The sequence below is a fragment of the Cygnus olor genome, chromosome 16 (genome assembly GCF_009769625.2).
Source record: "Cygnus olor isolate bCygOlo1 chromosome 16, bCygOlo1.pri.v2, whole genome shotgun sequence".
Taxonomy (NCBI): domain Eukaryota; kingdom Metazoa; phylum Chordata; class Aves; order Anseriformes; family Anatidae; genus Cygnus; species Cygnus olor.
This window is the reverse complement of record NC_049184.1, coordinates 10344122-10365910: the sequence shown is the minus strand read 5'-3', so window position 1 is coordinate 10365910 and position 21789 is coordinate 10344122. Positions and strand designations below refer to the sequence as shown.

The 21789-nt window shown below is 44.4% G+C and overlaps 1 long non-coding RNA gene across 1 annotated transcript; it reads left to right on the top strand.

Moving 5' to 3' along the window:
- The first annotated feature begins 18259 nt into the window (after nucleotides 1–18259).
- LOC121079103 lies at nucleotides 18260–20319 on the top strand. The gene is made up of 3 exons (XR_005824879.1): nucleotides 18260–18358; nucleotides 19260–19404; nucleotides 19682–20319. It is a non-coding gene; the product is annotated as an uncharacterized LOC121079103 (long non-coding RNA).
- Nucleotides 20320–21789: the final 1470 nt, after the last annotated feature.

Below are 21789 nucleotides of genomic sequence, written 5' to 3'. Positions count from 1 at the left end.
GTAAAAGTAGTCAATTTGAGGGGAGATTAATAAATCAATCTTTATATATCCCTTGCATCATTTATATTTACTACCTGGAGTGAAGTTAACCAGTGTAATTCACTAAAAATTTGCCATTTTTAGGATTGTATAAAAGGGCACTGAGCTGGACAGGGAATAAACAATTAGTCCTGCAAACAGCTGGGACACAACTGATTTTACTTACGCGAGCTGCAGTGAGAGAAGTTCATGCTGTGGTTAGACTGGTGTGATTCTTATTTGCACTGACGCTGCTATATGCTGCTGGAAACATGTTGGATTGAGTCTCGGGTAGCACTGACCACATGAGACATGCTTCTTGAGTTTGTGTGAACTAGACAGGCCCCATGCAGGCATCCAGTTGATTAACTTCACCTAAACCTGAAATATTTATAGTAATTATAAATTGCTTCTACGAAACTTAATTCCCTTGCATAAGTATCCATGTAGCCTGTGTATGTGCATTTTTGCAGTAGACTCGTGAAAATGAATTCAGTGTTTCAGATATAGAAGGTTATTTTAATTAAAAATTGCTATCGTAATAGTTACACAAAAGGATTCAAATATTCTGTAACTTGGTATAATAAAATATTAAAAGATACAGGTGTTGTTTATGAGCCATCAAAGAGTTTTCCACTGCCACAGTGTTTTATTAAATTCAAAAGAAGAAGAGAAAAGAAAAACCAGAGCCATGCGCTAATCCTTTCCTTTGTTGCTTAAGGGAAATTTCAGTATAAAGTAGCAATTTCCATATCATTTGAATAGCAGTTGCAACCCATTGATGTTTAAAGTAAAATGTGCAACTACTATAATCAGCAAAACAGATGCAAACGTCTCGTCTGTCTTTAAATGTAGTTCCCTACTTGCCGTCTCAATTAGATTTAGAGTGGTAAATTTGATCAGGTAATTAAAAACAGAGAAGCTGTTCTTTCACTTATTTCATAGTAGTAGTTTGTTAAAAAGCAAGCTTTGGTGAGCTGGGCCAGATGCAGTGGCAGGGCGAGCGAAGGTCTCAGCAGTGACACGGGCAGCCCTCCCTCCTGGGCAGCAGGACATATCGCATCTTGTGCCGTCTTGGAGGTGGGAAGGGGACACATCTCCCACCCGCCGTCCTGCCTCGCCCCTGTTTCTGCTGCCCCTTGGGACAGCAATGGCCTTTTAGTTCTGTTTATGCCCGGTGGCATTCCACGGCGAGGCTCTGCATATTTTTGTAAATAAGCAACAACAAAAATAAATGACATTTAGCATTTAGATCCCAGACCAGTGGTTTTGTGTAGGGTACAGTGCAGCAGTTTAGGCAAAATCCTGCTGAACCCCCTGAACTCTGCCATCGCAGGCTTTGGGTGGCTGGAATCACTCCTCGGAGGGCTTTTTAGCTCTTAAAAAAAAAAAGTAATGGTATGGTATGAAGAAAGAGTTTACTTTATACTTCATGCTTCCAAATGAAACAATGAACACATGTTGACAAAGCTTTACTCTGCTTGGTGTATCTAAGCTACTGGGGTATCGAGTGGAGCTGACTAGGGATTTCTTTCAGGATCATTTCTGAGTCAGACTACCTTTCTTGGAAAAAAAATTGAAAACTTCTCAGGAAAAGGCTTTGGTTTTAAATTAAACTTCCGCTAGTTAAATGAAATTGATTACACCTTGGCTACCCACCTAGAAGAAAGGATCTTATCAATTTCTCTACCATGTACTGATAAAATCCCTCTTGCAGAGCTGCGCTTGTCCTGAGGCAAGGGAGGAAAGCAGGGTGACCCAGCACCCTGCTGCCAAACGGATAAGGCTGCAAAGTGGGAGACCCAGCAGCTTCCCCATCATTTTGGAAGTCTCTCCTAATTATTTTCCTGGATGGAGAAAGAACAAGAAATGGATGAGGCCTCCCAGACAAGCTGCTGACAGGATGATACCCTGTTCTGCTTCTTCTAAAACACTTCTCTGGAGAAAGGATGTATTTTTTATTACTTTTCCTAATCAGGAGACATCTAATGGAAAAGGACTTCCATCTTGTGGTCAGCTGTGGTAATAAAACACTCCTGGGACCATTTTTTTACCAAACCAGGATGCTTTTAGTGAGAAATAATGCTAATCTGTTGTAGTCACTTTGAAGATAGATGTTGAAGACCTCACAGTCTGCTTGCATTTGTATATGGGCATGCCTACCTGTTAGGAGGTAAAAAAAAAAAAAAAAAAAAAAAATGTTTCAGGATTAGCTCCATTCAGAAGGTCATCTCTGGAACAAAACAGAATCAGAAGAGGTATAACATAAGCTTTTCGTAACAGAATATTCAACTAATAGATTAAACAGCCTGATGGCCTTAGGAACCATCCACAGGAGCCTAGATCCAGAATTTTTTGTAGCCTTAGCAGAAGAGAGGCTCCTGCTCCTGAACTTCTGGGAAAACTTCCCAGAGCCAAATATTGTTGCTTGGATTGTTTTCTATTCCAGGACGACTCTTAGGCTTGCTGCAACATCATCGCAACTTCATGCATGTATTTGTTCTTTAGGACAAATTTTGAAACTCATGCTTTAATCTAGAAATAGTAAAATGTTGCAGGGTTAAGTTGCTGGAGTTCACTGGAAAATCTACTGACTTTAGTGGGAGAGATTTTTTAACATGTTAAAAAACAAAACAAATTTAGAATGTTCGTTTTAAATAGTAAGACCTGTGGCAGAGCTGTGTGAGCTGGATTTCAGGATCCAGTGTAAATTGTAACTTAGGTCCCCTTTAAATGAACTCTGTTGCACAAGCATACAAATGCAGATGAGGCTGTTAAAAAGGAATAATTAAATTCTTATTTTTAATAATTATCTTATTTGTCCAGTTATATACTGTGATGCCAGCACTGATTACACTGAAGATATTCTGACTGATATCACTGGAATGAGAGCTGGACCATCCCCAAATATTTACAAGGAGAGTTAAATAAGCTCTCAAATCAAATTCTTATAGCTACTTGTAAGAATTTTTATAGGTTCTTTTTATTTTGGGGGCATGTAACTAAAGGAGATGTTCAGCATGTTCCTTAGTGGGTGCCAAAAAGCTTATTTTCAGAAGTATCTGAGTCTCAGGGAGAGTCAGTGACAGCTATATTTACTCTGAAGTCTATGCAACTGCTGCCAAAATCAAGCCATGTTCTTCTTGCAGGAATAATAAGAAAAAACAGCATTTAGGTGAAGAATCAGGCACCATATGGATGACTTATCTGACACAAAATTATACAGATTTTAAAGATCAGGTCAAAAAAGCCATCGGAGGTTGTGCCTTAAATGTTAACATAAGGAAAGCAGAAAAGAAAGGAAAAGTTCTTAACTTTCTGTAGAGTTTGGTAGATATTGTTTCCACAAAAACTTACTTTCATAGTTTGCACATGGGTCTTGTTCTATTTGTAACTGAAGTCAGTGGGAGTTTTTGCCATCGCGTCTGCTGAAACAGGATCCGATTTCTTTTTGTTATGTGGAAATAAAAATCTTGGACCTTAAATCATGCAGACGCTAAAGGAGGAAAATACTTCTTCATTTTACTTTTTTTTAAAAAAGTCATCAGAACTACTGTTTAGTTAAAAGCATTAAAAAATACTCAAGGAAGAGCTTCCTTAAATCAAACAGATTTCTCATTTTGCTTTTAGATCTTCCTGGAGAGGTCTGTGTTTATACCATTTATTTTAAGTGTGAGAACTTTGTCAGACCAAACCATTAGCGGCTCTCCAGGGAGCAAACAGCAAAGCGCTGGCGAGGCCCAGGGCCACTGTGAAGAGGCAGTTTCTACACTTACACGTTTCTCCCCAGGAAGAAGGCAATGAGGAGATATTACTGAGGGAGGGGAGAGAGGAGAGCAGCAGATCAGGCAGCTATGATGAAGCCCCTCCAGGCAGCTGTGGAGCAGCAGCTCAGGGGAACAGGCTGGGAAACCTGGGCACGGGCATCCTTGTTGTGATGGAAGTCATACCCTGAGCCCCCAGGCTGCCTGCAGCCCCTGGGGTGCCCCCCTGGTTCTGGGCTATTCTGTCAGATGCAATAGGTACGTGGATGCACATTTCTTCTTTGAACATTTTAGGAGTTTGTGCATATTCCTATGCCCACAGTTAAGCCAAAGTTGGGGGCCTGTTGGTGAAGATGATGATTTTTTGGGGGATGGAGAGATGAACAACTATTTCCTTCAGCATGATGGATAGCTTCCCATCTCTGTTTCGAACTACCGAGTAATCATAGCCAATGAAAGACTTTGTTTCATTCATCTAATGCTTTAATGTGACTGATAATATTACCCAGTAACATACTGCATTCGTGTCAGTGAAGAAGGATTTCACTTGTCTGAAATTGCACTGACAAATATGTGCTTGCTCATATGGAGGTGTGGTTTGTGCACATACTTGTGCTTTAATTTCAAACAGTTTGCCCTGTGCAGGCAAATGTAATGCCTACGTAAGCTCTCGTGTATCCCGCAGTCCTGACAGCAGCGGGTGGGCGCCATCGTCCCTTCCTCTGCTTCTGTGGGAGAGGAGCACTTTGTGCAGGTTTTGGTTCCCACGTCCTCAGCTTTTCAAACTGTGATGAGGGAAATAAATATGGGTGCTTGGAGAGAGCTGGCTGTCCAAATGGCCTGTTGTTGCTTTTTTCCTTTTCTTACCAGTTGCTAAGAAATGTCTGGAGGAAGCTGTCAAGCACACGTCTGTTGTGTTACTTTCCATATAAATGGCTGCTGGGGCTGCGAGAGGCAGCTGCCAGCAGGTCAGAGCAGCAGGGATGTGTCCCAGGTACTACCAGCAATGACTTCCAAATAGACAGGGAGGTATTTGTGACATGGCCTGTGCTGGGATGCATCGCTGGAGACTTTATCTTGCCTTGAAAGGGGCTCTTCTGGCTACCACGCTTGGTTCCCTTTGTTGCACCAGCTCTTAGCCATTGTTTCAAAGCTCCGTATTGGGAAATGATCCAGCAGGCAATTCTGAAACTGGGCAGGTTTCAGTATGGAAATCATGAGGTGGTGGCAAGCAACCTGGGCAGGGAATCCCAAAGGCTTGGAAATCCTCTGCCCAGTGCTTCAGAGCAAAGGACCAAAATTTCCTCCATCAAACCATCAAGCAGGATATCCCATGGGTGTGTTTTACACCCCAGCACACGGAGGGGACATCAGGTGTCTCGCCTTGTGGTGAAGTTCCCGGTGCCCCGAAGCAGGGCTTTCACCTGCTCAAAACTCGGGTTGTTTCTAGGTACCAAATATAGTGCGATTTCTGGTGGCTTTTGTTTTTTTCCGCACTTCTTAAGCTGCGGGTGAGGTTTGTGACACCAGGCTGCCAGCTTTCAACAGCAGCATCCCAGAAATGCTGGTTAATCACAGGTTTATTGGCTTATAGCCTTAAGCAAACCTGAAATCATTAACAGTCCATTTGTTGGGCTAATGACTCTTTTTTGCTAGATGTATAATTTAATATATGGTAACTTTCATGCTTAATTATGCTCTTCAAAGCTTCTTTTGAAGGAATTTATTATTTTGCATGCATTTATTTAAAAGTGTTGGGAGCTGGCTGGCTTTGCTTCCCCAGTACTCCGTGTTAAAATCTAGATAGTTAATTGAAGAAGATTTTAATTTAGATATGGGTATTTCCTCCTTTGCTTGTTCTTTCAATATTTTTATCTTGGACTGTTTGAAAAATAAATAATGCTAAATTACCAAGATGTTTAAAATGGCATTATTTTATGCCTCATTGTAACTTGCTACATTGTTTTGGACAAGACGTAAACCCAAAGCCCTGATCAACAGGGCCCATTGTGCCAGCAGTTTTCAGATGAATGCAAGTCTTGATCTCAGTGTCCTGGCCGCATTCCAGCCTGGTTCACATTTTACTCAGCGGCAAGTCCCACTTCTGTTCTCGCTAACCTCAGTGGGAACAGAAACAGGCCACTGTAAAGTGCTGTTAATCCCACGTGCCATTTGCATGCAGCACTTGTAAAGCATTCTGGGATCAGTTTGGATGAAAGAGGCTATGCATGTAAGATGTTTTTCATTGGCATCCCAAATCCATTACTATATCAATGAAAGAAGGTTATGACTTTGTCAATCGTGATAATTTTTTTGAGCTAGGCAGCTGATTGAGGATAATAATGAATTTGGCTTTCTTTCTGTGAGCTCTAGTGTCCCTTCATGGAGATTAAAAATTTCCCAGTACTGTTTTCAGCTCCACAGAGCAAGCAAAAGATAATCTCCTGCTTGGATATACTCACACTATTGCGATCCACTAATAGGATCGCCATACAGTTTTGACTTAACGGGCACTGGGAGAAGATAATCCTGTTTATTCGGTCATCCAAAACACTGATGATCTGAGATAATCAGTGGGCTGAGAGCAGGGGAGGAGGGATGCATGAGGTTCTCTGCCTGGATTATTCATCTGGTCAGATGCTTAGCGCTGGGGAATGGACTGATCTCATTACTGCAGCCCCGACAGAGCAAGGGAGGGTACCTAAAACCTCCTCACAGCACAAGCCAAAGAGAAGTCAAACAGATAGAATAATAGCATTTGGTAGCATCTGGTCCAGATGTTGTACTTAACAATTTTAAACTGTTCGTTTTGTGACAGAGTTAATATTGAAAGACTGATATAAGTGTCCAGCTTGCCAAGTTGGGTACTTTGTACGAAACGCTTTGGCTACCAGGTGGCAGGGATTGTGTGGTATATCACTATCATATAACCAATGACATTTTTGCTAGACATAAGACATTACATTCTCATAGGCCGTTGGATATTTGTATGTGGATATTAGATCTCCGTGAATGTAGGAGCACATTCAGCAAATCTCTTTCCAAAAATTATAATCTGCAGGATATTTCCCCTAGCGATGCAGAGTGAGGCCTTGAAACTGTGGGTTACAGAGTCACTTGAGGAGACGTTAGTGAACTCTCACGGGGTTTTCTTTCTCTGTGCTTATGATCATTAAAGCTTTCACACTTTATACGACTTCCCATTAATTTATTGCCTCAGATTATTATGAGAGGTCTTATCTTCTATTTTATCTCATCCAGCATTCATATTTGCCAGTCAGTGCTTTCCTGTTGCAGATATTTTTGTGTTGGTAACATTAACTCTTGGAGCTGACACATGAGCCATGGATTAACTTCAAATAGCGATGTTGCCTTGTAAGCCTTATTTTATGAGCTCTGAGCTGTCCCAGGCCAGATGACAGGTTTATAGTTTGGGAAGCCAGTAGCAATGGCTGAGCAGTTGCTCACAGGCCTTTATAACTAATGCACTGTAGCTAGGTGCTGAGACCAACTCTTCGCCATGGTGACACTTGCAAATATTGAACACATGTAAAATGATTCACGGGCCCCAGTATAATGCTTACTTTAATTAATATTTTACAAGACGCTAGCTGTATTTAACTTTCCAAACTTGAATGGATATGGGGACATGATCCAAAGGACAGAATGTTGCTATGTAAAATTTATAGACACTCAGATGTCTGTGTGCTTGTTTTTAAATTTATATGTTTGTTTGTTTACTTATTTATTTATTTCTCTCTCTGCTGGCAGGTTTTCAGGGCCCTGCAGCTGGCTCATGTGGATTTTTTTTATGTGTGTAGTTGAATGATGAGCTCTGAAAAGTGGTGTTCTTGCTCTCCTGCCTTTCCCCCTTCTTTTGCGTCCAAGTAAAGCCAGTACCGCAGGGCCGTGCTCCTCCTGGAGGTGCTGTAGGTTACCTTGTGCAGAGAGCACCATGCTGTGGCACAGTGCTGCTGGGACGTGCACAGCCCCGCGTTCTGTCTGCTGAAGGCACCCCTGATGCATCCCAACCATCAGACCCTTCAGGCTGAAGAATTAACCGCATTCCCCTGAAGTAATTACACGTGTTGGACAAGGAACGCCAGATTCTTTACTAGAGTTGGCAAGAAAGAAAGGATATGGTGTGCTAGTTGCAGACTTCTGGGGCTCTGTGGATCTCTTCTAAAGAGACAGCGCGAGTTAACCAAGATTAACAAGCCTTCTGGTACTGGCCGTAAGTGGTTTTGCAAATGCATGAGAAGTCATGTAGCATTTGCAATCTGGAAATGACCAGTCTTACTCAATGGGTTAACGTGGTTTTGCTAGGTGACAGTAGTTCTTAAATCAGCCCCCAGGGAGCAGTAAAGCGGTACGGGCTTGGTTTGCTTTCCCCAGTCCCTGCAGGGACAGCCTGGGTTTGCCCTCTGCTCACGCCTCTGTAGGTGCAGGCTGTGCACCCACCCGGCTGCAGCTCAGCCCTGACCCTGGGGGCTCTGGGCTACCCATTCGCACTGTCCTCATCCCACCCTGCCCCTGATCTTCTGACCAAGTAATGCCCATTCACCAGCTGAGCAATGCCAAGCCTCACCGCCCCGTCACACAGCTGCCTTTGTGACACCAGAATGGGCATCTGCCTGGAGATGGGCTGGCTGAGGCCGGCACTGGGAAGTGATGCTGGAGATGTTAGTCAGGGAAGGCTGTGCTTACAACAGGTCCTTTGTAATGCTCCACTGCCTGCTACTTCAGAGTTACTTTGGATGGGAAATCTGAACAGTCAGGGTAGCAACAGGTTTCTGAAACACTTTTGTAAGAAATTAGCCTCAAGGCTGTACTTCAGAAGTGGTCGGCTGTGGTCAGTTATTGCAGATTTGCATGCACTTTAAGCAGAATTCATTGCACCTAAGGATGAAGCTACAGGCTCCCTAACAGCTTCACCTGGTAGCAAATGCATCAACCCAGTACCTAGATGGTGGTTACACCATCCTTAGAAGTGGCCGTATCCGGGTGCTTTCCCCTTGGTTATATCCTAGCGAGGTGAGATCTCTCTTCACATTCATAGCCGTGGTCTCTTACAGCAACAACACGATGACCACCAGGAAGGATTCTTGTGAGTGCTTCACAACCTGGAAATCACCAAAAAAAAAGTTTCTCAGTACTTAGGTTTATATATAAATTTCCCTTTTACAACTAAGATTTCCTTTTGTAATTTTTTCAGCAGTAACTGTATACAAAGAAACACTACCATATCTTTTAGACTCATGAGCATTATTCTGCAAGACAGGAAAGAAATGGCCCATCAGTACTCCTGTTAGTTGCAGGGCTCAAAGAAGTGCCCGTTAGCCTGTGTGTCTCAACCCCTTCATATAAAACTGAGAGCAATGGAGGCACTGACAGCACTTGTATTTGTCTAAATTGAATCCTGCAGAGAAAATAAAATAATAAATTCCTCTTCACACTAGCATAAAATACCTTTATAATGCTGAAATGATCTGGATTTACTCCATTGTGGTTTTCCCTGCATGTTTGGTTTTTGCATTTCTTTCAGCTTGCTATTTGTATTCCATTTTCAGTTGTGTTTTTTTTTTTTTCTTTCCAAGTCTGAAATATAGCATGATGTTACAAATTTTGGCCCATGACAGCTTGAGTAGTATGTTTATTTGTTTAGATAAAATCTCTTTCCTTCCAAGTCTATTTTAAATGCCGTGGAAACGTTCTCTTAGTCCTGAGGTTTTGTTTGTCATTGTTAGTTATTAAATGCTCAAGGTCAGCTGTGACTGGGCCATCCTTCGCAGGAGGCATCCTCCGCAGTCCAGGGGTGGCTTCAGGAGGTCAGGAGGGCACAAGGGTGAGGATAGGAAGATGATAAATAAGACCTTCTCCTAGATGATTCGGAAGGTTTCTTTTATTTTGAAAGGTGTAATGCCAGAAGTAACCACGAGGCAGGAGGTGAGAGCCCAAACTCAAGACTGGCCCAGCCCAATGTCAGCAGACAGCCTCTGGTGAGTTTTGTTTCTTCCCCTGTCCTCACGATGGGAAATATGCCATGATTTAAAACCATTGTGTCATTAACTGTCCCCTTATACAAAGCAGGCAGCTGAGTGACTGACCTCATCTGCTAGAACAAGTGTTTCTGTGTTGGCCAAAGTTCAAATCAATCAAAAGGTCGAGCTTGTTTAAGGCTGATTATCAGCAACGAGTGATAAGAGAGGGGATGGCTCAGGAAGCTCATTCCCAGCCACGGGAACAGAGCCAGCCTGGCTGCAGGAAGGAGTCCAGATAGCACAAACTCTGGAAAACGGCAACAGACATAAAATTGAGGGCTGAGCCCTCCCGTGCTGAAGAGGGCTGGATGGGATTCCCAGGAAATTCAGCAGAAGAAATCTGGGCCCTGGCGAATAGGGCTGTGGGTAATTCTGACAAGGCCTGGTTAGGAGTTAAGTCCTGGTTTCTTTAATTTGGTGGAGTTTTTAGTCGATTGGTGGAATGGCTGGGTAAAGGAAAATGTGATTTTTCTTAGCTGAAAGGTCTCTCTTGTGAAGAAGAAAAAAAAGGTTGCATTTGTTGTTAAGTTTTCTCATCGCATATCAGCGCTCTGAAATGGCAGCTCTCAGGCAGCATTGCTATCAGCATGGAAAAAATGGTCAATAAGAGATGTGCAAAACTTCTGGTCAGTAAGAGAAGTCCAAGGAAAGCTGAATCTGCCTGAAAACCAGCTTTAAGAGGATGGTTATCCTCTTCGGGAGGGATGGGAGCAGAGAGGAACCTCGCACCTCGCTCAGCTGCGACTGGAGCAGACGTTTCTCACACACTAGCAGAGGCAGAATTTGTCCCTGCCAGTGTTTTCCTCCGTGCAGGGGGAGAACATGGGCCCTGCAGAAACCTGACCTCCTGTGCAGGGGCTGCCCAGAACCTCCTCAGAGATTATTTCCACCCTTTGCACTGGCTGCTGCTTCTCTGGCCATCTAATGGCTTTACTTTAAACAAACAAACAAACAAAAAAAAAAAAAAAAAAAAAGGAGAGAGAGGTAGTGAGGATTCTTGGAGGATGTTTCAGCCATTTGAATTATGATGGGGAACATTACTGGGGAGTTAGAAAGCCCATGGCACACAGCCACGCTTTCATAAGCTTGCAAGGGATGGATTTTTTTACATTTTCTTTTTCTTTTCCTTTTTTTTTTTTTTTTTTTTTGGTCAAAGAAAGCATTCTCCAAGGGCCAACTACAGAAAAAAGTCTCTGGCCTTCTTGGCAGAAATCCCTGTTACTTACACAGCCAGGATTTCCTCTGCTCTGCTCCAGCTCTTGTGTGACCCATGTTCTTGATGCATCCAGGGCCAAATGAGGATCTTTTGACTCTGGGTTGAATCTGACCCCTTTTCTTGTGTGGAGAAGATGTGAGAAATTCTGTGTGCTGATGGAGAAGGATGGTACTGGGGATGAGGAAAGGTGGCCCTGGTTGCTGGCCCGGCGTGAAGAGGAAGGAAGGGCTGAGGACCAGGACACGGATCTGCTCTAGCATTGCTTGTTAGATCTGATGGGAAGGGGTGGGCAGGGCCCCACACCGGCAGGGAGGATACAGCAGCTTGGGGCTGTGCTGGTGGATGAACAGCAACTCCTTGTGTTATAGTGCATGACTTATATCTAAGTGAAATTAAACTGAATAACAGAAAGTGCTGTTCTGCAGCACCAGGGCAGCGCAGGCAGTGGGCATTTGGTGATAATCTGGACCTGCCTGTGTTCGTGATGGTCTTCTCATAGCAATACCGTGCCCCAGGTTTGCCAGGCCAGTAGCCACTGGGCAGTGGCAGCACCCTAAAACACTGGTATGGTGAGGTGCAGGGGGCTTGGGAGAGGATCAGGCCGAAGTTCTCTGCAGCCCAGCTCCAGCTGCTGCTGTCAGACCGCTCAGCACGGGAGGCAGGAGGGTGTCTGCACGTCCCGTCCCGCCAGCCTCAGAGGTTAGATCTACTCTGCTTTTTACTTGCCTTCAACTTCAAAACCAGCATCGGCAGCAACACTGCCACAGAGAATGTTGGTTTTTTTTTTCTGATTTCTGATTCATGAAAACAGATGTGCCTTTGGTTTTTTTTTGAGCTCATTTGAATGTATACAATGCACTTCTAGCTTTGCAAAATCATCAGTTACCAGATGTCTTTTAAATTGTACTTTAGTCAGAGGTTAAAACTATGTCAAAACAGTCACTGATAAGAATTTATATTACACCTAAAATACAGTATGATTTCCTCCAGCTCTTTCCAATGAAAAATTCTCTCATGGAAATTTTATGGCTCACAAAAGATTTGCCACCCATCCTTCACTATGTTTTCAGTCCCGGATTTACTGATAAATGCTTTTAATAATTACCAGTGGCTCTGTACCTCTTTCTGACAGACATCTCATCTCTCTGACAGCAGAGAAAAGGCCTATTGTAACTGGAATTAAGGCGGTATCCTGGTGGAAAGCACCTGCAGTTGTACAGTCTGGGTCCAAGTTCAGATCTTCTCCCGTGCCTGAAGTTGTTCATAAGCAGAATTTTGGCCTGGGCCCAGTTTTGAACTCAGGATAGCCGGAGGAGAAGGGATGCCTGAAGATCTCCTGGGGTACAGGAGGGTTTGGGGCCCTGTGGGGCTGGGAGGGAGCCGTGAACGTTGAAAGCACGAGCAGGTTGGGCTGTGGCTGCCTTCTTGACTCTGCTCTCCAGGGTCTCATCCAGCCTCAGCACCAGCTGCCAAAATCTCATACCGAGTGGCTATTTTGGGATAAAGCAACACCGCGCGTTACTTTAGAGATGTTTGGAGATAGATAGGCTTAATAAAGTCAACTAATAAGGTTTGACAAGCTGAAGATTAGAAAGAGCCATTCTGAACATCTGCCCTGGCCTCAGACGTAAGAGGCTAAATGGGGACACGCGCTGTCCTGGGGTCAGGATGCCCTCTCCGGGGATGGAAGGGGCTGCATGGAGGGCTCACCTATTTGCAAAGCAGTCTGTGAACTGTGCCCTGTGAGGGCAAACCAGCATGGATAACCTGGCAATGGTTGTTTGCCTTACAAAAATAAAAATAAAAAGGGAAGAAAAAAGCCAGCTCCCAAGTACAGTGTTTCGAGAGCTGCGAGCAGCTGCGCTCTCCGTGCAGCAGGCGCAGGGCAGCCGGCTGGGGGGGTGACTCCAGCAGTTGTCCCGGTGTAAATCATCCTGTCCCCACAGCAGCAGGCTCACGTGGCTCCCACCCATCCTGACAGCGAGCCGCGGGGAGCAAGGACGGAGGGGCCCTGCCAGGGTCCTGAGCTCTGCAGGCAGCAGGATCAGCGGGGCCACACTTCTCCCAGCTCCGCTTGTCACCAGCACAAGGGCTGCAGAGCACAGCTGCTAATTGCTTGGGGCTTTTTGCTGCTGGTGGTGGTTGTTATTGTTTTGGTTTGGTTATTTTTTTTTCCTTTTTTTTTTTTTTTTTGTCGTAGGGCCAACCCAGAATAGAATCATGAGATCGGTGTTTATAACCTCCCAAATAATCCATACGCTGTTTTTAGTGCTGACACTGTGCATGAAAGGCTGTGTCACCACCATGCTCATGTTTCCATGTGACACCGAAGCTTGCTGTTTTTTCCCATTTCATAACTAATAAGTGAAATTAGTTTGACAGCCTTGGTTTAGGCTTTAGCTAGTTGGTTCCCATGTCACAGACAGGCTCAGTTAGCAAGAAATTTTTGTCAGAGGAGAATTACAGTTCAGCCTTGAAATGTGCTAGCAGCCTGTGCAAAGTTTTAAATTCTTGACCAAAGTTAGATAAAGCTGACTGAAAGTGTGACGTTTGACGTACACTGTCTATTTATCTTTTCGTTCTGACCAAAAATACCTAGAGTGGAAGTAGTGTGTGCCTCATTTGCATCCAAGCAGAGAACAGTTGAGCTCCTCTAAAGAAAATAGTAAACACTGCGCTTTAAATGTTTTTAAAATGCTTTCAATTCTTTGCAACTCTCCCTATATGTCTGTATTATATATATATATATGTATATATAACCCTTAAAGAAAAAAGAATTATTGGTTTTCAAGGTGTAGGAAAAGCTTATTTCATTTGTAATAACAAAAAACTGTCAGCTCTCCCACAGCATTCATTGCTAGCTCCAAGTTCCACCCTGAATACAGATGGAGCTTTGATTTTATCACAATTTTGCAATGAGTTTGTGCTCTATATCCTGCTGTTAATCCTGCAGTGGAAATCAGCTCCTCGTAACACCTGGTGCCAAGACACAGCCGTGTGCCTGACCCAAGCACAGCCGACTGCAGTTAGAGCAAATGCAGCCTCGTGGTCTGGAAGCAGGCAAGTCATTGCCAGGCACTTTCTCCAGCCGAGATCCTGCCTCTTGGTGTGAAATCACTGCCCGGCCCCGCCGCCCTGGGCTGCCCTCCTGGGTCCCTTTCAGCCCAGCTATTTATTTGAGCTCCGTTTGTCTGTGCTCGTTGGGGACCGCTCCTCCCCTCTGGGCACGCAGCGAGAGGAGCTGTTTTTAGACAATGTTTTTAGTTATAGTTTCCAGCGGGATGAGCTATCTCGCAGCACAGCTCGGATGAGGGAGGAACAGCATGTGAAATACAGCAGCTTCTGGGGTCAGCTGAGGAGCAAGTGCCTGCAGAGCTGGGAGCCCCGGGCTGCTCCGCGAGCCCCCGGCGCGTCGGCTCTGGGTCCTGGGCTTCGTCAGGGCGATGCTGTTTACTGAGCCTCCCCGCCGGGCTTTGGCTAGGCAGGGAGCGTGAATGCTGTAGGAACTGAAGTCGAATGTAAACTCTGAATGCTTTTGTCCTCTTTGCTGACTTTCTGCCGCCAGGTCTTGTTCTGTCTTTGCACCGTGTTTTCCAGAAGCTGAATGGAAGGCTTAGGGGGTTTTGGAGGGGCTTTTTGGGGAAACGTTTATTGCATGTATGCTTTAGATCTGAAGGGACCCTGAGCCTGACCTCTGGTATATAACATGGAGTGTTGCATTTCATGCACTTAACTCCCACAGTTTGTCCAAGATCTCCTGACTGACCACAGTGCTCTCCGAAGGGAAAAAAATGTTCTTAAAAAAAGAAAATACTGTCCTTTTTTTTTTTTTTTTTCCAGTTAGTTCAACATTGTAGAAATGCTTCTTATTCCTAAAAACATGCCAATAGCTAGGAGTCACAGGGATTTTCAAGAAAGCTCCCGGACAGAGCTCCCGACCCAAGGCTCTCCCTGCCTTCCCCGCCATCCCATTGCCCTCCCCACACTGCACCCTGCCTGCAGCTCCTCTGCTCTCCTGGTCCTCTGCTGGGGAAAGGTTGTGCATTCCCACCCGCCCCCAGATAATTCAAATTGGGGACTTTTGTCTCTGCCTGCTAAGAAAATTTAGTTCCCAGTCTATGTTTTTTAAAGGCCAAAAATAAGGATCATTGTCCCAGGCATCTTTTTGCCATATCTGTAGCAGACTATGAGGGAAAGCTAATGGGAGCCTTTAAGAGATAAATGAAAACAATGTTTACAAGGTTGGACCTATGCCCTTTTGTAGTACAATTTTGGTTTTTACGGCCATGGTTTGAGGGACATTAAACAAGCTAAGGGGGCAGAGGGAGGAAGAGGTACCCATTTGGGGTACCTCTGGAAGTGGAGATCATTTGACCCAGCTCAATAGCAATGGGATTAATCTGCCCATGCCCTACGTTTGGATGGGAAACTGCCAGCTCAAAATGTGTATTTATTATTCTATACGGATGTCTGCAACGAAGTACGAGCCATCACTGTTGCTTCTCTTCAGCACAAACCCAGTGGGGCTGGGCATCCCACCATTGCAGAGAAAAAAGCTGTCCCTACCACAAAGAGGTTTCAGACTCATAAAGTAATTACTTATCTTCGGCCATTAATTTCCCTTTTTGTTTTTGCAGTACCCACATAATTTCCATTCTCTCCCAGACTCCCAAAATATAATGGCAAATAAATGATTTCATATAACCTCCTGAGATAGGGAGGACTACGATAGAGATAGTGCCACTGGGCACTGACATGCCTGAGGCAATGGAAGATTGGGAAATTCATGTGGGGCATGCAAAGATCTGGAAAGCTGCACCACGGCCTTTCCAAAATGACACAGCCAAAGATATTCTAGAGATTATCCTCCAAAAACTCAGTGGTCAAGGGCTTAGTGACTCTTAAACAGAGGTCAAATGTCTGCTTATTATCAATCACCTATTGCCAGTTTAACTGCAGTAATGAAAGCTTCTTGATAAAAGCTGCCTTATCTTCCGGAACTGAGATACCCAGCCTAATGTGCCCCAACGAGGCTCAAGGAAATGCCCCTTTCAGCCAACAAAAGAGACGATGTGTCGCTTTCACGCTGCTGAATTAGGCTGAGTCAAATGGTCAGTCAAGAAAGAAACGATTTCTTTCACCTTTTGGTGTTAAATGACTGCTTTATCCTTGTGCTAGGAAGGATCCTGGCTGCCGTGCAAGGGTTTTGGGCCCCAGCACATACAACTTGCTGGCCACTCACAGTCGCCTGCCCTGCAGCAGCACGGGGCAGGCCCAGGGCACCCTGAGGGGGGCATGCAGGGAGGCCGTACATCTGCCACAGTCACTTAGCTCCCTGGAGAAAATGGGTTGGAAATGGTATTTAAAGTTGTTGATTGAGATTTTTACGGATTTATTACCTGTTTTTTTGTTCCCTGTTTGGCTGCCTGCTCCCCTTCCATCTGCCAGCTCTGTAATCCACCTCCTCTTATCTCAGCACAGTTTGCTCCACCTCTTGCTCATTTTCATTTTATTGCCTAGCTAATCTCATCCTCCTGCTTTTCCTGACGCTGCTCCCCCCTCCCCATCTGTGGAGATTAAATCACTGCTCCTTTTGTTTGGTGCCGCTCAAAATTCCCTCATTTCACTCAGGCTTTGGGATGCTTCCAGGCACTTTTGCTGTTGTTGCACACATCCGTTTTCCTGGCACAAAGAGGCCCGTCAGCATCTGATGGAAGCTTTAGTGAGTCCTCGTTTCAACCAGTTCTCAGAGATGTCCTGAATCAGAAATGGAGCTGAGCTCAGCCTGGGATGTACACAGTATAATAGAGGCAGCTATAGGCGTCTGGTCGCTACAGGAACATCAGTAGGGTGCTCAGGGCAGCTCTGTAGGGAGAGCCTGGCACCTGAGTATTGAGAAGAAAAAAATCTAGATCCAAGGCATGGGCTAGAAAAATCTCCAAGCTGCCACAATGCAAAGCTTGCAACTGGGTGTCAGTAATTCCCTGTCTCCCCATCCTGGGAGATTACCAGGAAATTCCCAGTTTTCAGCCTGGCTGCCCCAATATGTTATCATCCTCTCTGTAGCAGCAGCAGTGTCTGTACCCAGCACATTCCCTTGTTGTCCCTCTGGAAAAACAAAAGAAAATAAACAAACAACAACACAAAAAAAGAAACTAAATCCCAACTCATGGTCAGCCTAAAGTAGCATTCCCCCAGAATATGTGCTGTAGGAAGCCAAATATGCATATGATACATGAGCATATGTTTTCCCCACAATTTTCAGATGTAGAGAAAAGCAAGGTTATGGATGGCATCAAACTGATAGAAACCAAAATGCAATCAAAATATCATTACTCAAAATTTGATAGAAGTAGGACAGAAATGAACCTGGCAAAGGGAGTCACAAAAATTTGAAAGAAAAACTCTCAGTTCTTCCAGGAAAAATGGATTAATAGCTCTAACGAGACTGAGGTAGTTTTGGAGTGGTTTCTCGTATTGCTTATGATGCTAATGATGCGTGAGTGTAGTCAACCCATCGTCCTTGTATACAGCATCTGGCCATGCCAGTACTCGTGGCCTCAAAACTCCCTCGTTGTTCACCTTCTGAGAGTTGCTGAGAGTTTTAGCTTGAACAGTCTTTGGTCAAGAGTGTGAAATCCATCCAGGTTTGGAGTCATACCTGCAGGAATGTCCTGCCCAAACCTCCTGTCAGTTGTGTCCCACCCTGGTCCTCCACTTGCGTGACTTTACAAGTCCACTGGCTTCAGGGATCACGTATCAGAAGTGAACCAGCAGAACTGATACAACTTCAAAATTGCTTACAGGTGGGGGATCACATCCTTTTACTGGAGGTCAGCAGAAAGCCTCTCCTTGCAGCTGCCAGTCTGCTGCTCTCCCAGCTGTGAGCACCCAAGTGTGTTTGCTGCCATGAGCTGGACCAGAGCAAAACCTAAAGCCTAGATTCAGATAACCCCCCTTTGAGTACATGGGAGATATTCCCAAGCGAGGACTGCAGCTGTTTGGCCATAACGATTGAGTTCAGGTATTTATTTTTAATCTGTTATGTTTTTATCTCTTGCCTTAATTCTCAATTTGCAATGCCAACTGTGAAGCATTTGCTACATCCCCCTTCACTGCTTTTGTCTGCCAACGTGTTTTAAATAAGTTTAAAGAGTACAAGAGCTAAAAAAAAAAAAAAAAAAAAAAAAAAGCAGCTTAAGATAAAAGCCAGCAGCATGTTTTTAAAAATAGACCAGCCAGCCCTGCGAGAGGTGCCGAGTAAATGGGTGCTCAGGAGGGGAACAGAGCGGGCTGAAGAGACTCTGTTTAAACAGAAGGTAAATAAGTGGCAGGGGGAGCTGCAGTTCATTTTGTTCCCTTACGTGTTGCTGAGATAATGCAACATATCTTCAGGCAGGCCTGTTCTAAAAATGGATGCAGCTCTTGGGTTTCACCGGGTGACACTCGGGCTGCGGCGCTCGTACAGATCCTCTGAAGCATCTGCGGGGTGAGTGCATGCCAGTGAAATGCACACGGAGGCATTTGGTGTTTCAGACCTGCAGCAGTACTCGGGTCTCAGCACTGGTACTTTGTGAAGAAGATGACTCTTGCAGTGAAGGGTGGATGTCTTTGTATTACAGTGAGGTGCCTGATGCAGAAGGGGCTGCATGGAGATCCCTGGGGTCAGGCAGCATCTTGTTAAAATTCTTTCCTGCTGTGGTTGACCTATGAAAACAGCATTCTCCTGACAGTGACAATAGCATTTGGTTGGTAATTTAGGTTTTAATTGTCCTGCCCAGTGAGTAATTTCACAGAAGCAGGGTTTGGGATTGAAGTTGGTTTAATATAACAAAACAATTGTCTTGAAAGCCTCCTTGGCATTTTAATGGTGTTCTTCAAATTAAATATACATGAGAAGCTGAGAGGATGTGTAAACCTAGCAGGAAATACAAGGGACCAAGAGAAAGACTAAAAACCTTGCTCAAACTACAAGCTGCTATGCAAACCTGTGAGCCCTTGGCTCCCTATGGCTAGGGCAGACCCACGACCTGCAGCCCTGGGAGCACCGCTCAGTGTGCCTCTTCTGCTGCTCCGGGATGTGCGTCTTGTTATCTCTCTTCCTACCCGCAGCTCTCCTGCCTAGTTTAGCTCAGCTCAGCTGTGACAAGGATGAGTGTTTGTTGCCCTTTGGTGGCTGTGGCAGTGATCACCCAGCTCTGTATCTTCTCTGCTCCCTAGGAGACTGCATTTGAATTGAGCACATTGCTCACTGGCACAGAGAATTCTCCATTTCTTGCCTAAATAGGTCTTCTCAGACTGTCCCTGTCCTATAAACAGCAAATTCAGGAGAGAAAGGACAGCAGTGCTCCTTGGCCAAACCATGGTAAGCTGTTGCGTCCTCATTCCTGCGGTCTATTATTCCAATCTGTTCTGAAGAGGCAGAGCCTTCCTCCTGGGAATAGTGTTCCCCTCTAGCGTTGGTGCCTGTTGGGCAAATTATTGCCTACAAGGTTAATTATCTGTAGAAAATGAGCTAGAATACTTGGGTGTAATGAATCATACTCAATCATTACTTTTGAGGAGTGACAAATTAAATTCATGCATGTTTTGAGCTTGTTTTAGTGTGATGCATTTTGCTGTTTTTCTGTTTTCATTTCTAGATGTTGGGAAGTAAACCAACATGTCCTGAGTCCGTAAGCTCTTGCAATGTTTGATTATGCAAAGTTTAATCTCTCCCCCAGGTTCCTGAGCTTACTGTTCCTCAGAAGGAACAGCAGGTCCTTTGGAATCAGTACACTTGTCCCCACCTTCACCAGATGTAATAATAAAACATTACTATGAAAACAGAAAAATTCTCCCAAGCTACAAAAAATAAATAGATAAATAGATAAATATTGTGCTGTCCTAGTACTATGAGTGTTGTTGTTACCTGGCAGTTCTGACTGAGCTGTAGCACTCTCATCTCGGAAAGCACTGAAGTAGAATAAATGATAGATCCACCTCCCATACCAAAGGAGCCTACTGGTAGCAAGACTCATCAGATCCTTCAAGTTCCTACTGTCCCCAGAAGCGTCTCTGGAGGTTTTGTGTGGAATTAGACCTATCAAACTATTAAGCTTAAGGGGTAGATAGGCTTCATAACCCCTGTAAAGTAAGCACAGACCAGCTACTCCTACCTGGAAGATGGTTTCTGGAACAGGGCTCGAGATGAAGGACACTGTGTAAAGGAGGATCTTGATGAAAAGAACTTGTTCTTACTCTGCTTCCAGAATCATCGTGCATCTGTGGGGGAGCTGAAGCCTGATGCCAGCTGTTTCTTGTGATTGATTATTATTTTATTATTATTATTATTTATTTATTTATTTATTTTGGTGTGGCACCAAGGTTCAGCTGGTTCAAGGTTTGGGGAGCTGCCAACAGTAGGACGATTTGAGTTCACAGCATTTCTTTTAAATAGATCAGTGGTTACAGGGAGTGAGTGGGACTGCTGCAATATTTGAGGTCTTTGCTGGCTTGTGGCCTCTGGAATTGCTTGACCGAAGAGATCCGACAAGCCTTTATGTCTCTTGAAGGTGCACATTGGTGTCGGCCCAGACTGTGACTATTGCTTCTGTCCCCACTGCCAGAAGACATCTGTCTCATTCATGGAACAAAGAGCACTTAGAGCTATCAGAGAAAAACATATATATGTCAGACAGACATATAATATTGCTTCTAATTATAAGTCAGAAACTAATACAGGTTGGGACTAAATTAGTTCATTTGCCCCCATGTTTTCACAGTTGCCCTGACTGCAGCTCAGAGGGTTATGTTCTGAGCTGTTCCCTACTCATACTGGTCTTGTCTCGGCTGATGTGGTTGCTCTTAGCGTGATCGGGTGCTGACTCCCTCTTACCAAGTGCTATAAAATACATCATTCTAACACAAAGTGGAAAATTCTCCTCAGGGTGTGCAGCTCTTACAGGAGGCAGGCAGTGGGGGTGACTGCTTATAGACCTGGGGGTGACCGCTTAAAGACCTGGCCCTACACTTTCAGATGTGAATTCATATAGAACATCTTCTGTGAAAGCAGCTATTCTTGCTCCTGCCAAAGTGCTGTGAAGACCCACACAATGATGTTAATTGTAAACCACAAGCAGGCTCTTATCTTCGAATTGTTTTTCTCTAACAATTTTGAGAAGAGCTCGGCATGTTCTCAGTAGGAGCTGATAGATGCTGAGCACTTCTGAAATCCTGCCAATTTCATTTTGGTTCCTAAATGGGAACTGAGTGCTTTTGAGCATATGATCCTAAGGGTGCATTTTATAACACTGCAGCTCTGTCCATATCATTTCTTTCCTGTACTGCTGTCCCCAGAGTGCTCCCAGCAGTGGCAGTAACACTAGCAGCACCAGGCTAGTCTAGGCTTGAGTGATGTCTCACTTATTATGTTGTCCCAGGCAACACCGAATGGAATTAAATGGCAGCAGTTAAAAGGCGGGTGCCTGCCAGCATCCTGTCTGCAGTAGGGTCCCTCCCCATCACTGCTATCAGCAGTACAGATACAACTTAAATGGCTGTAATGGATTTTATATATGTATGTATATATAAAAACAGGACTCTAATGCAAACTCTGCCTTCTTTTTTCAGAGTATTTCATCCCATGTTTCAGGCTATATACACTGTATTTGACGATGCTCAGTGTCTCAATTTCAGGATTCAGACTTCCTTTCTTGGAGCAGAAATGATGGATATTTTTTAGAGCTTATGGGGAAGAGGAGAGGGGAAG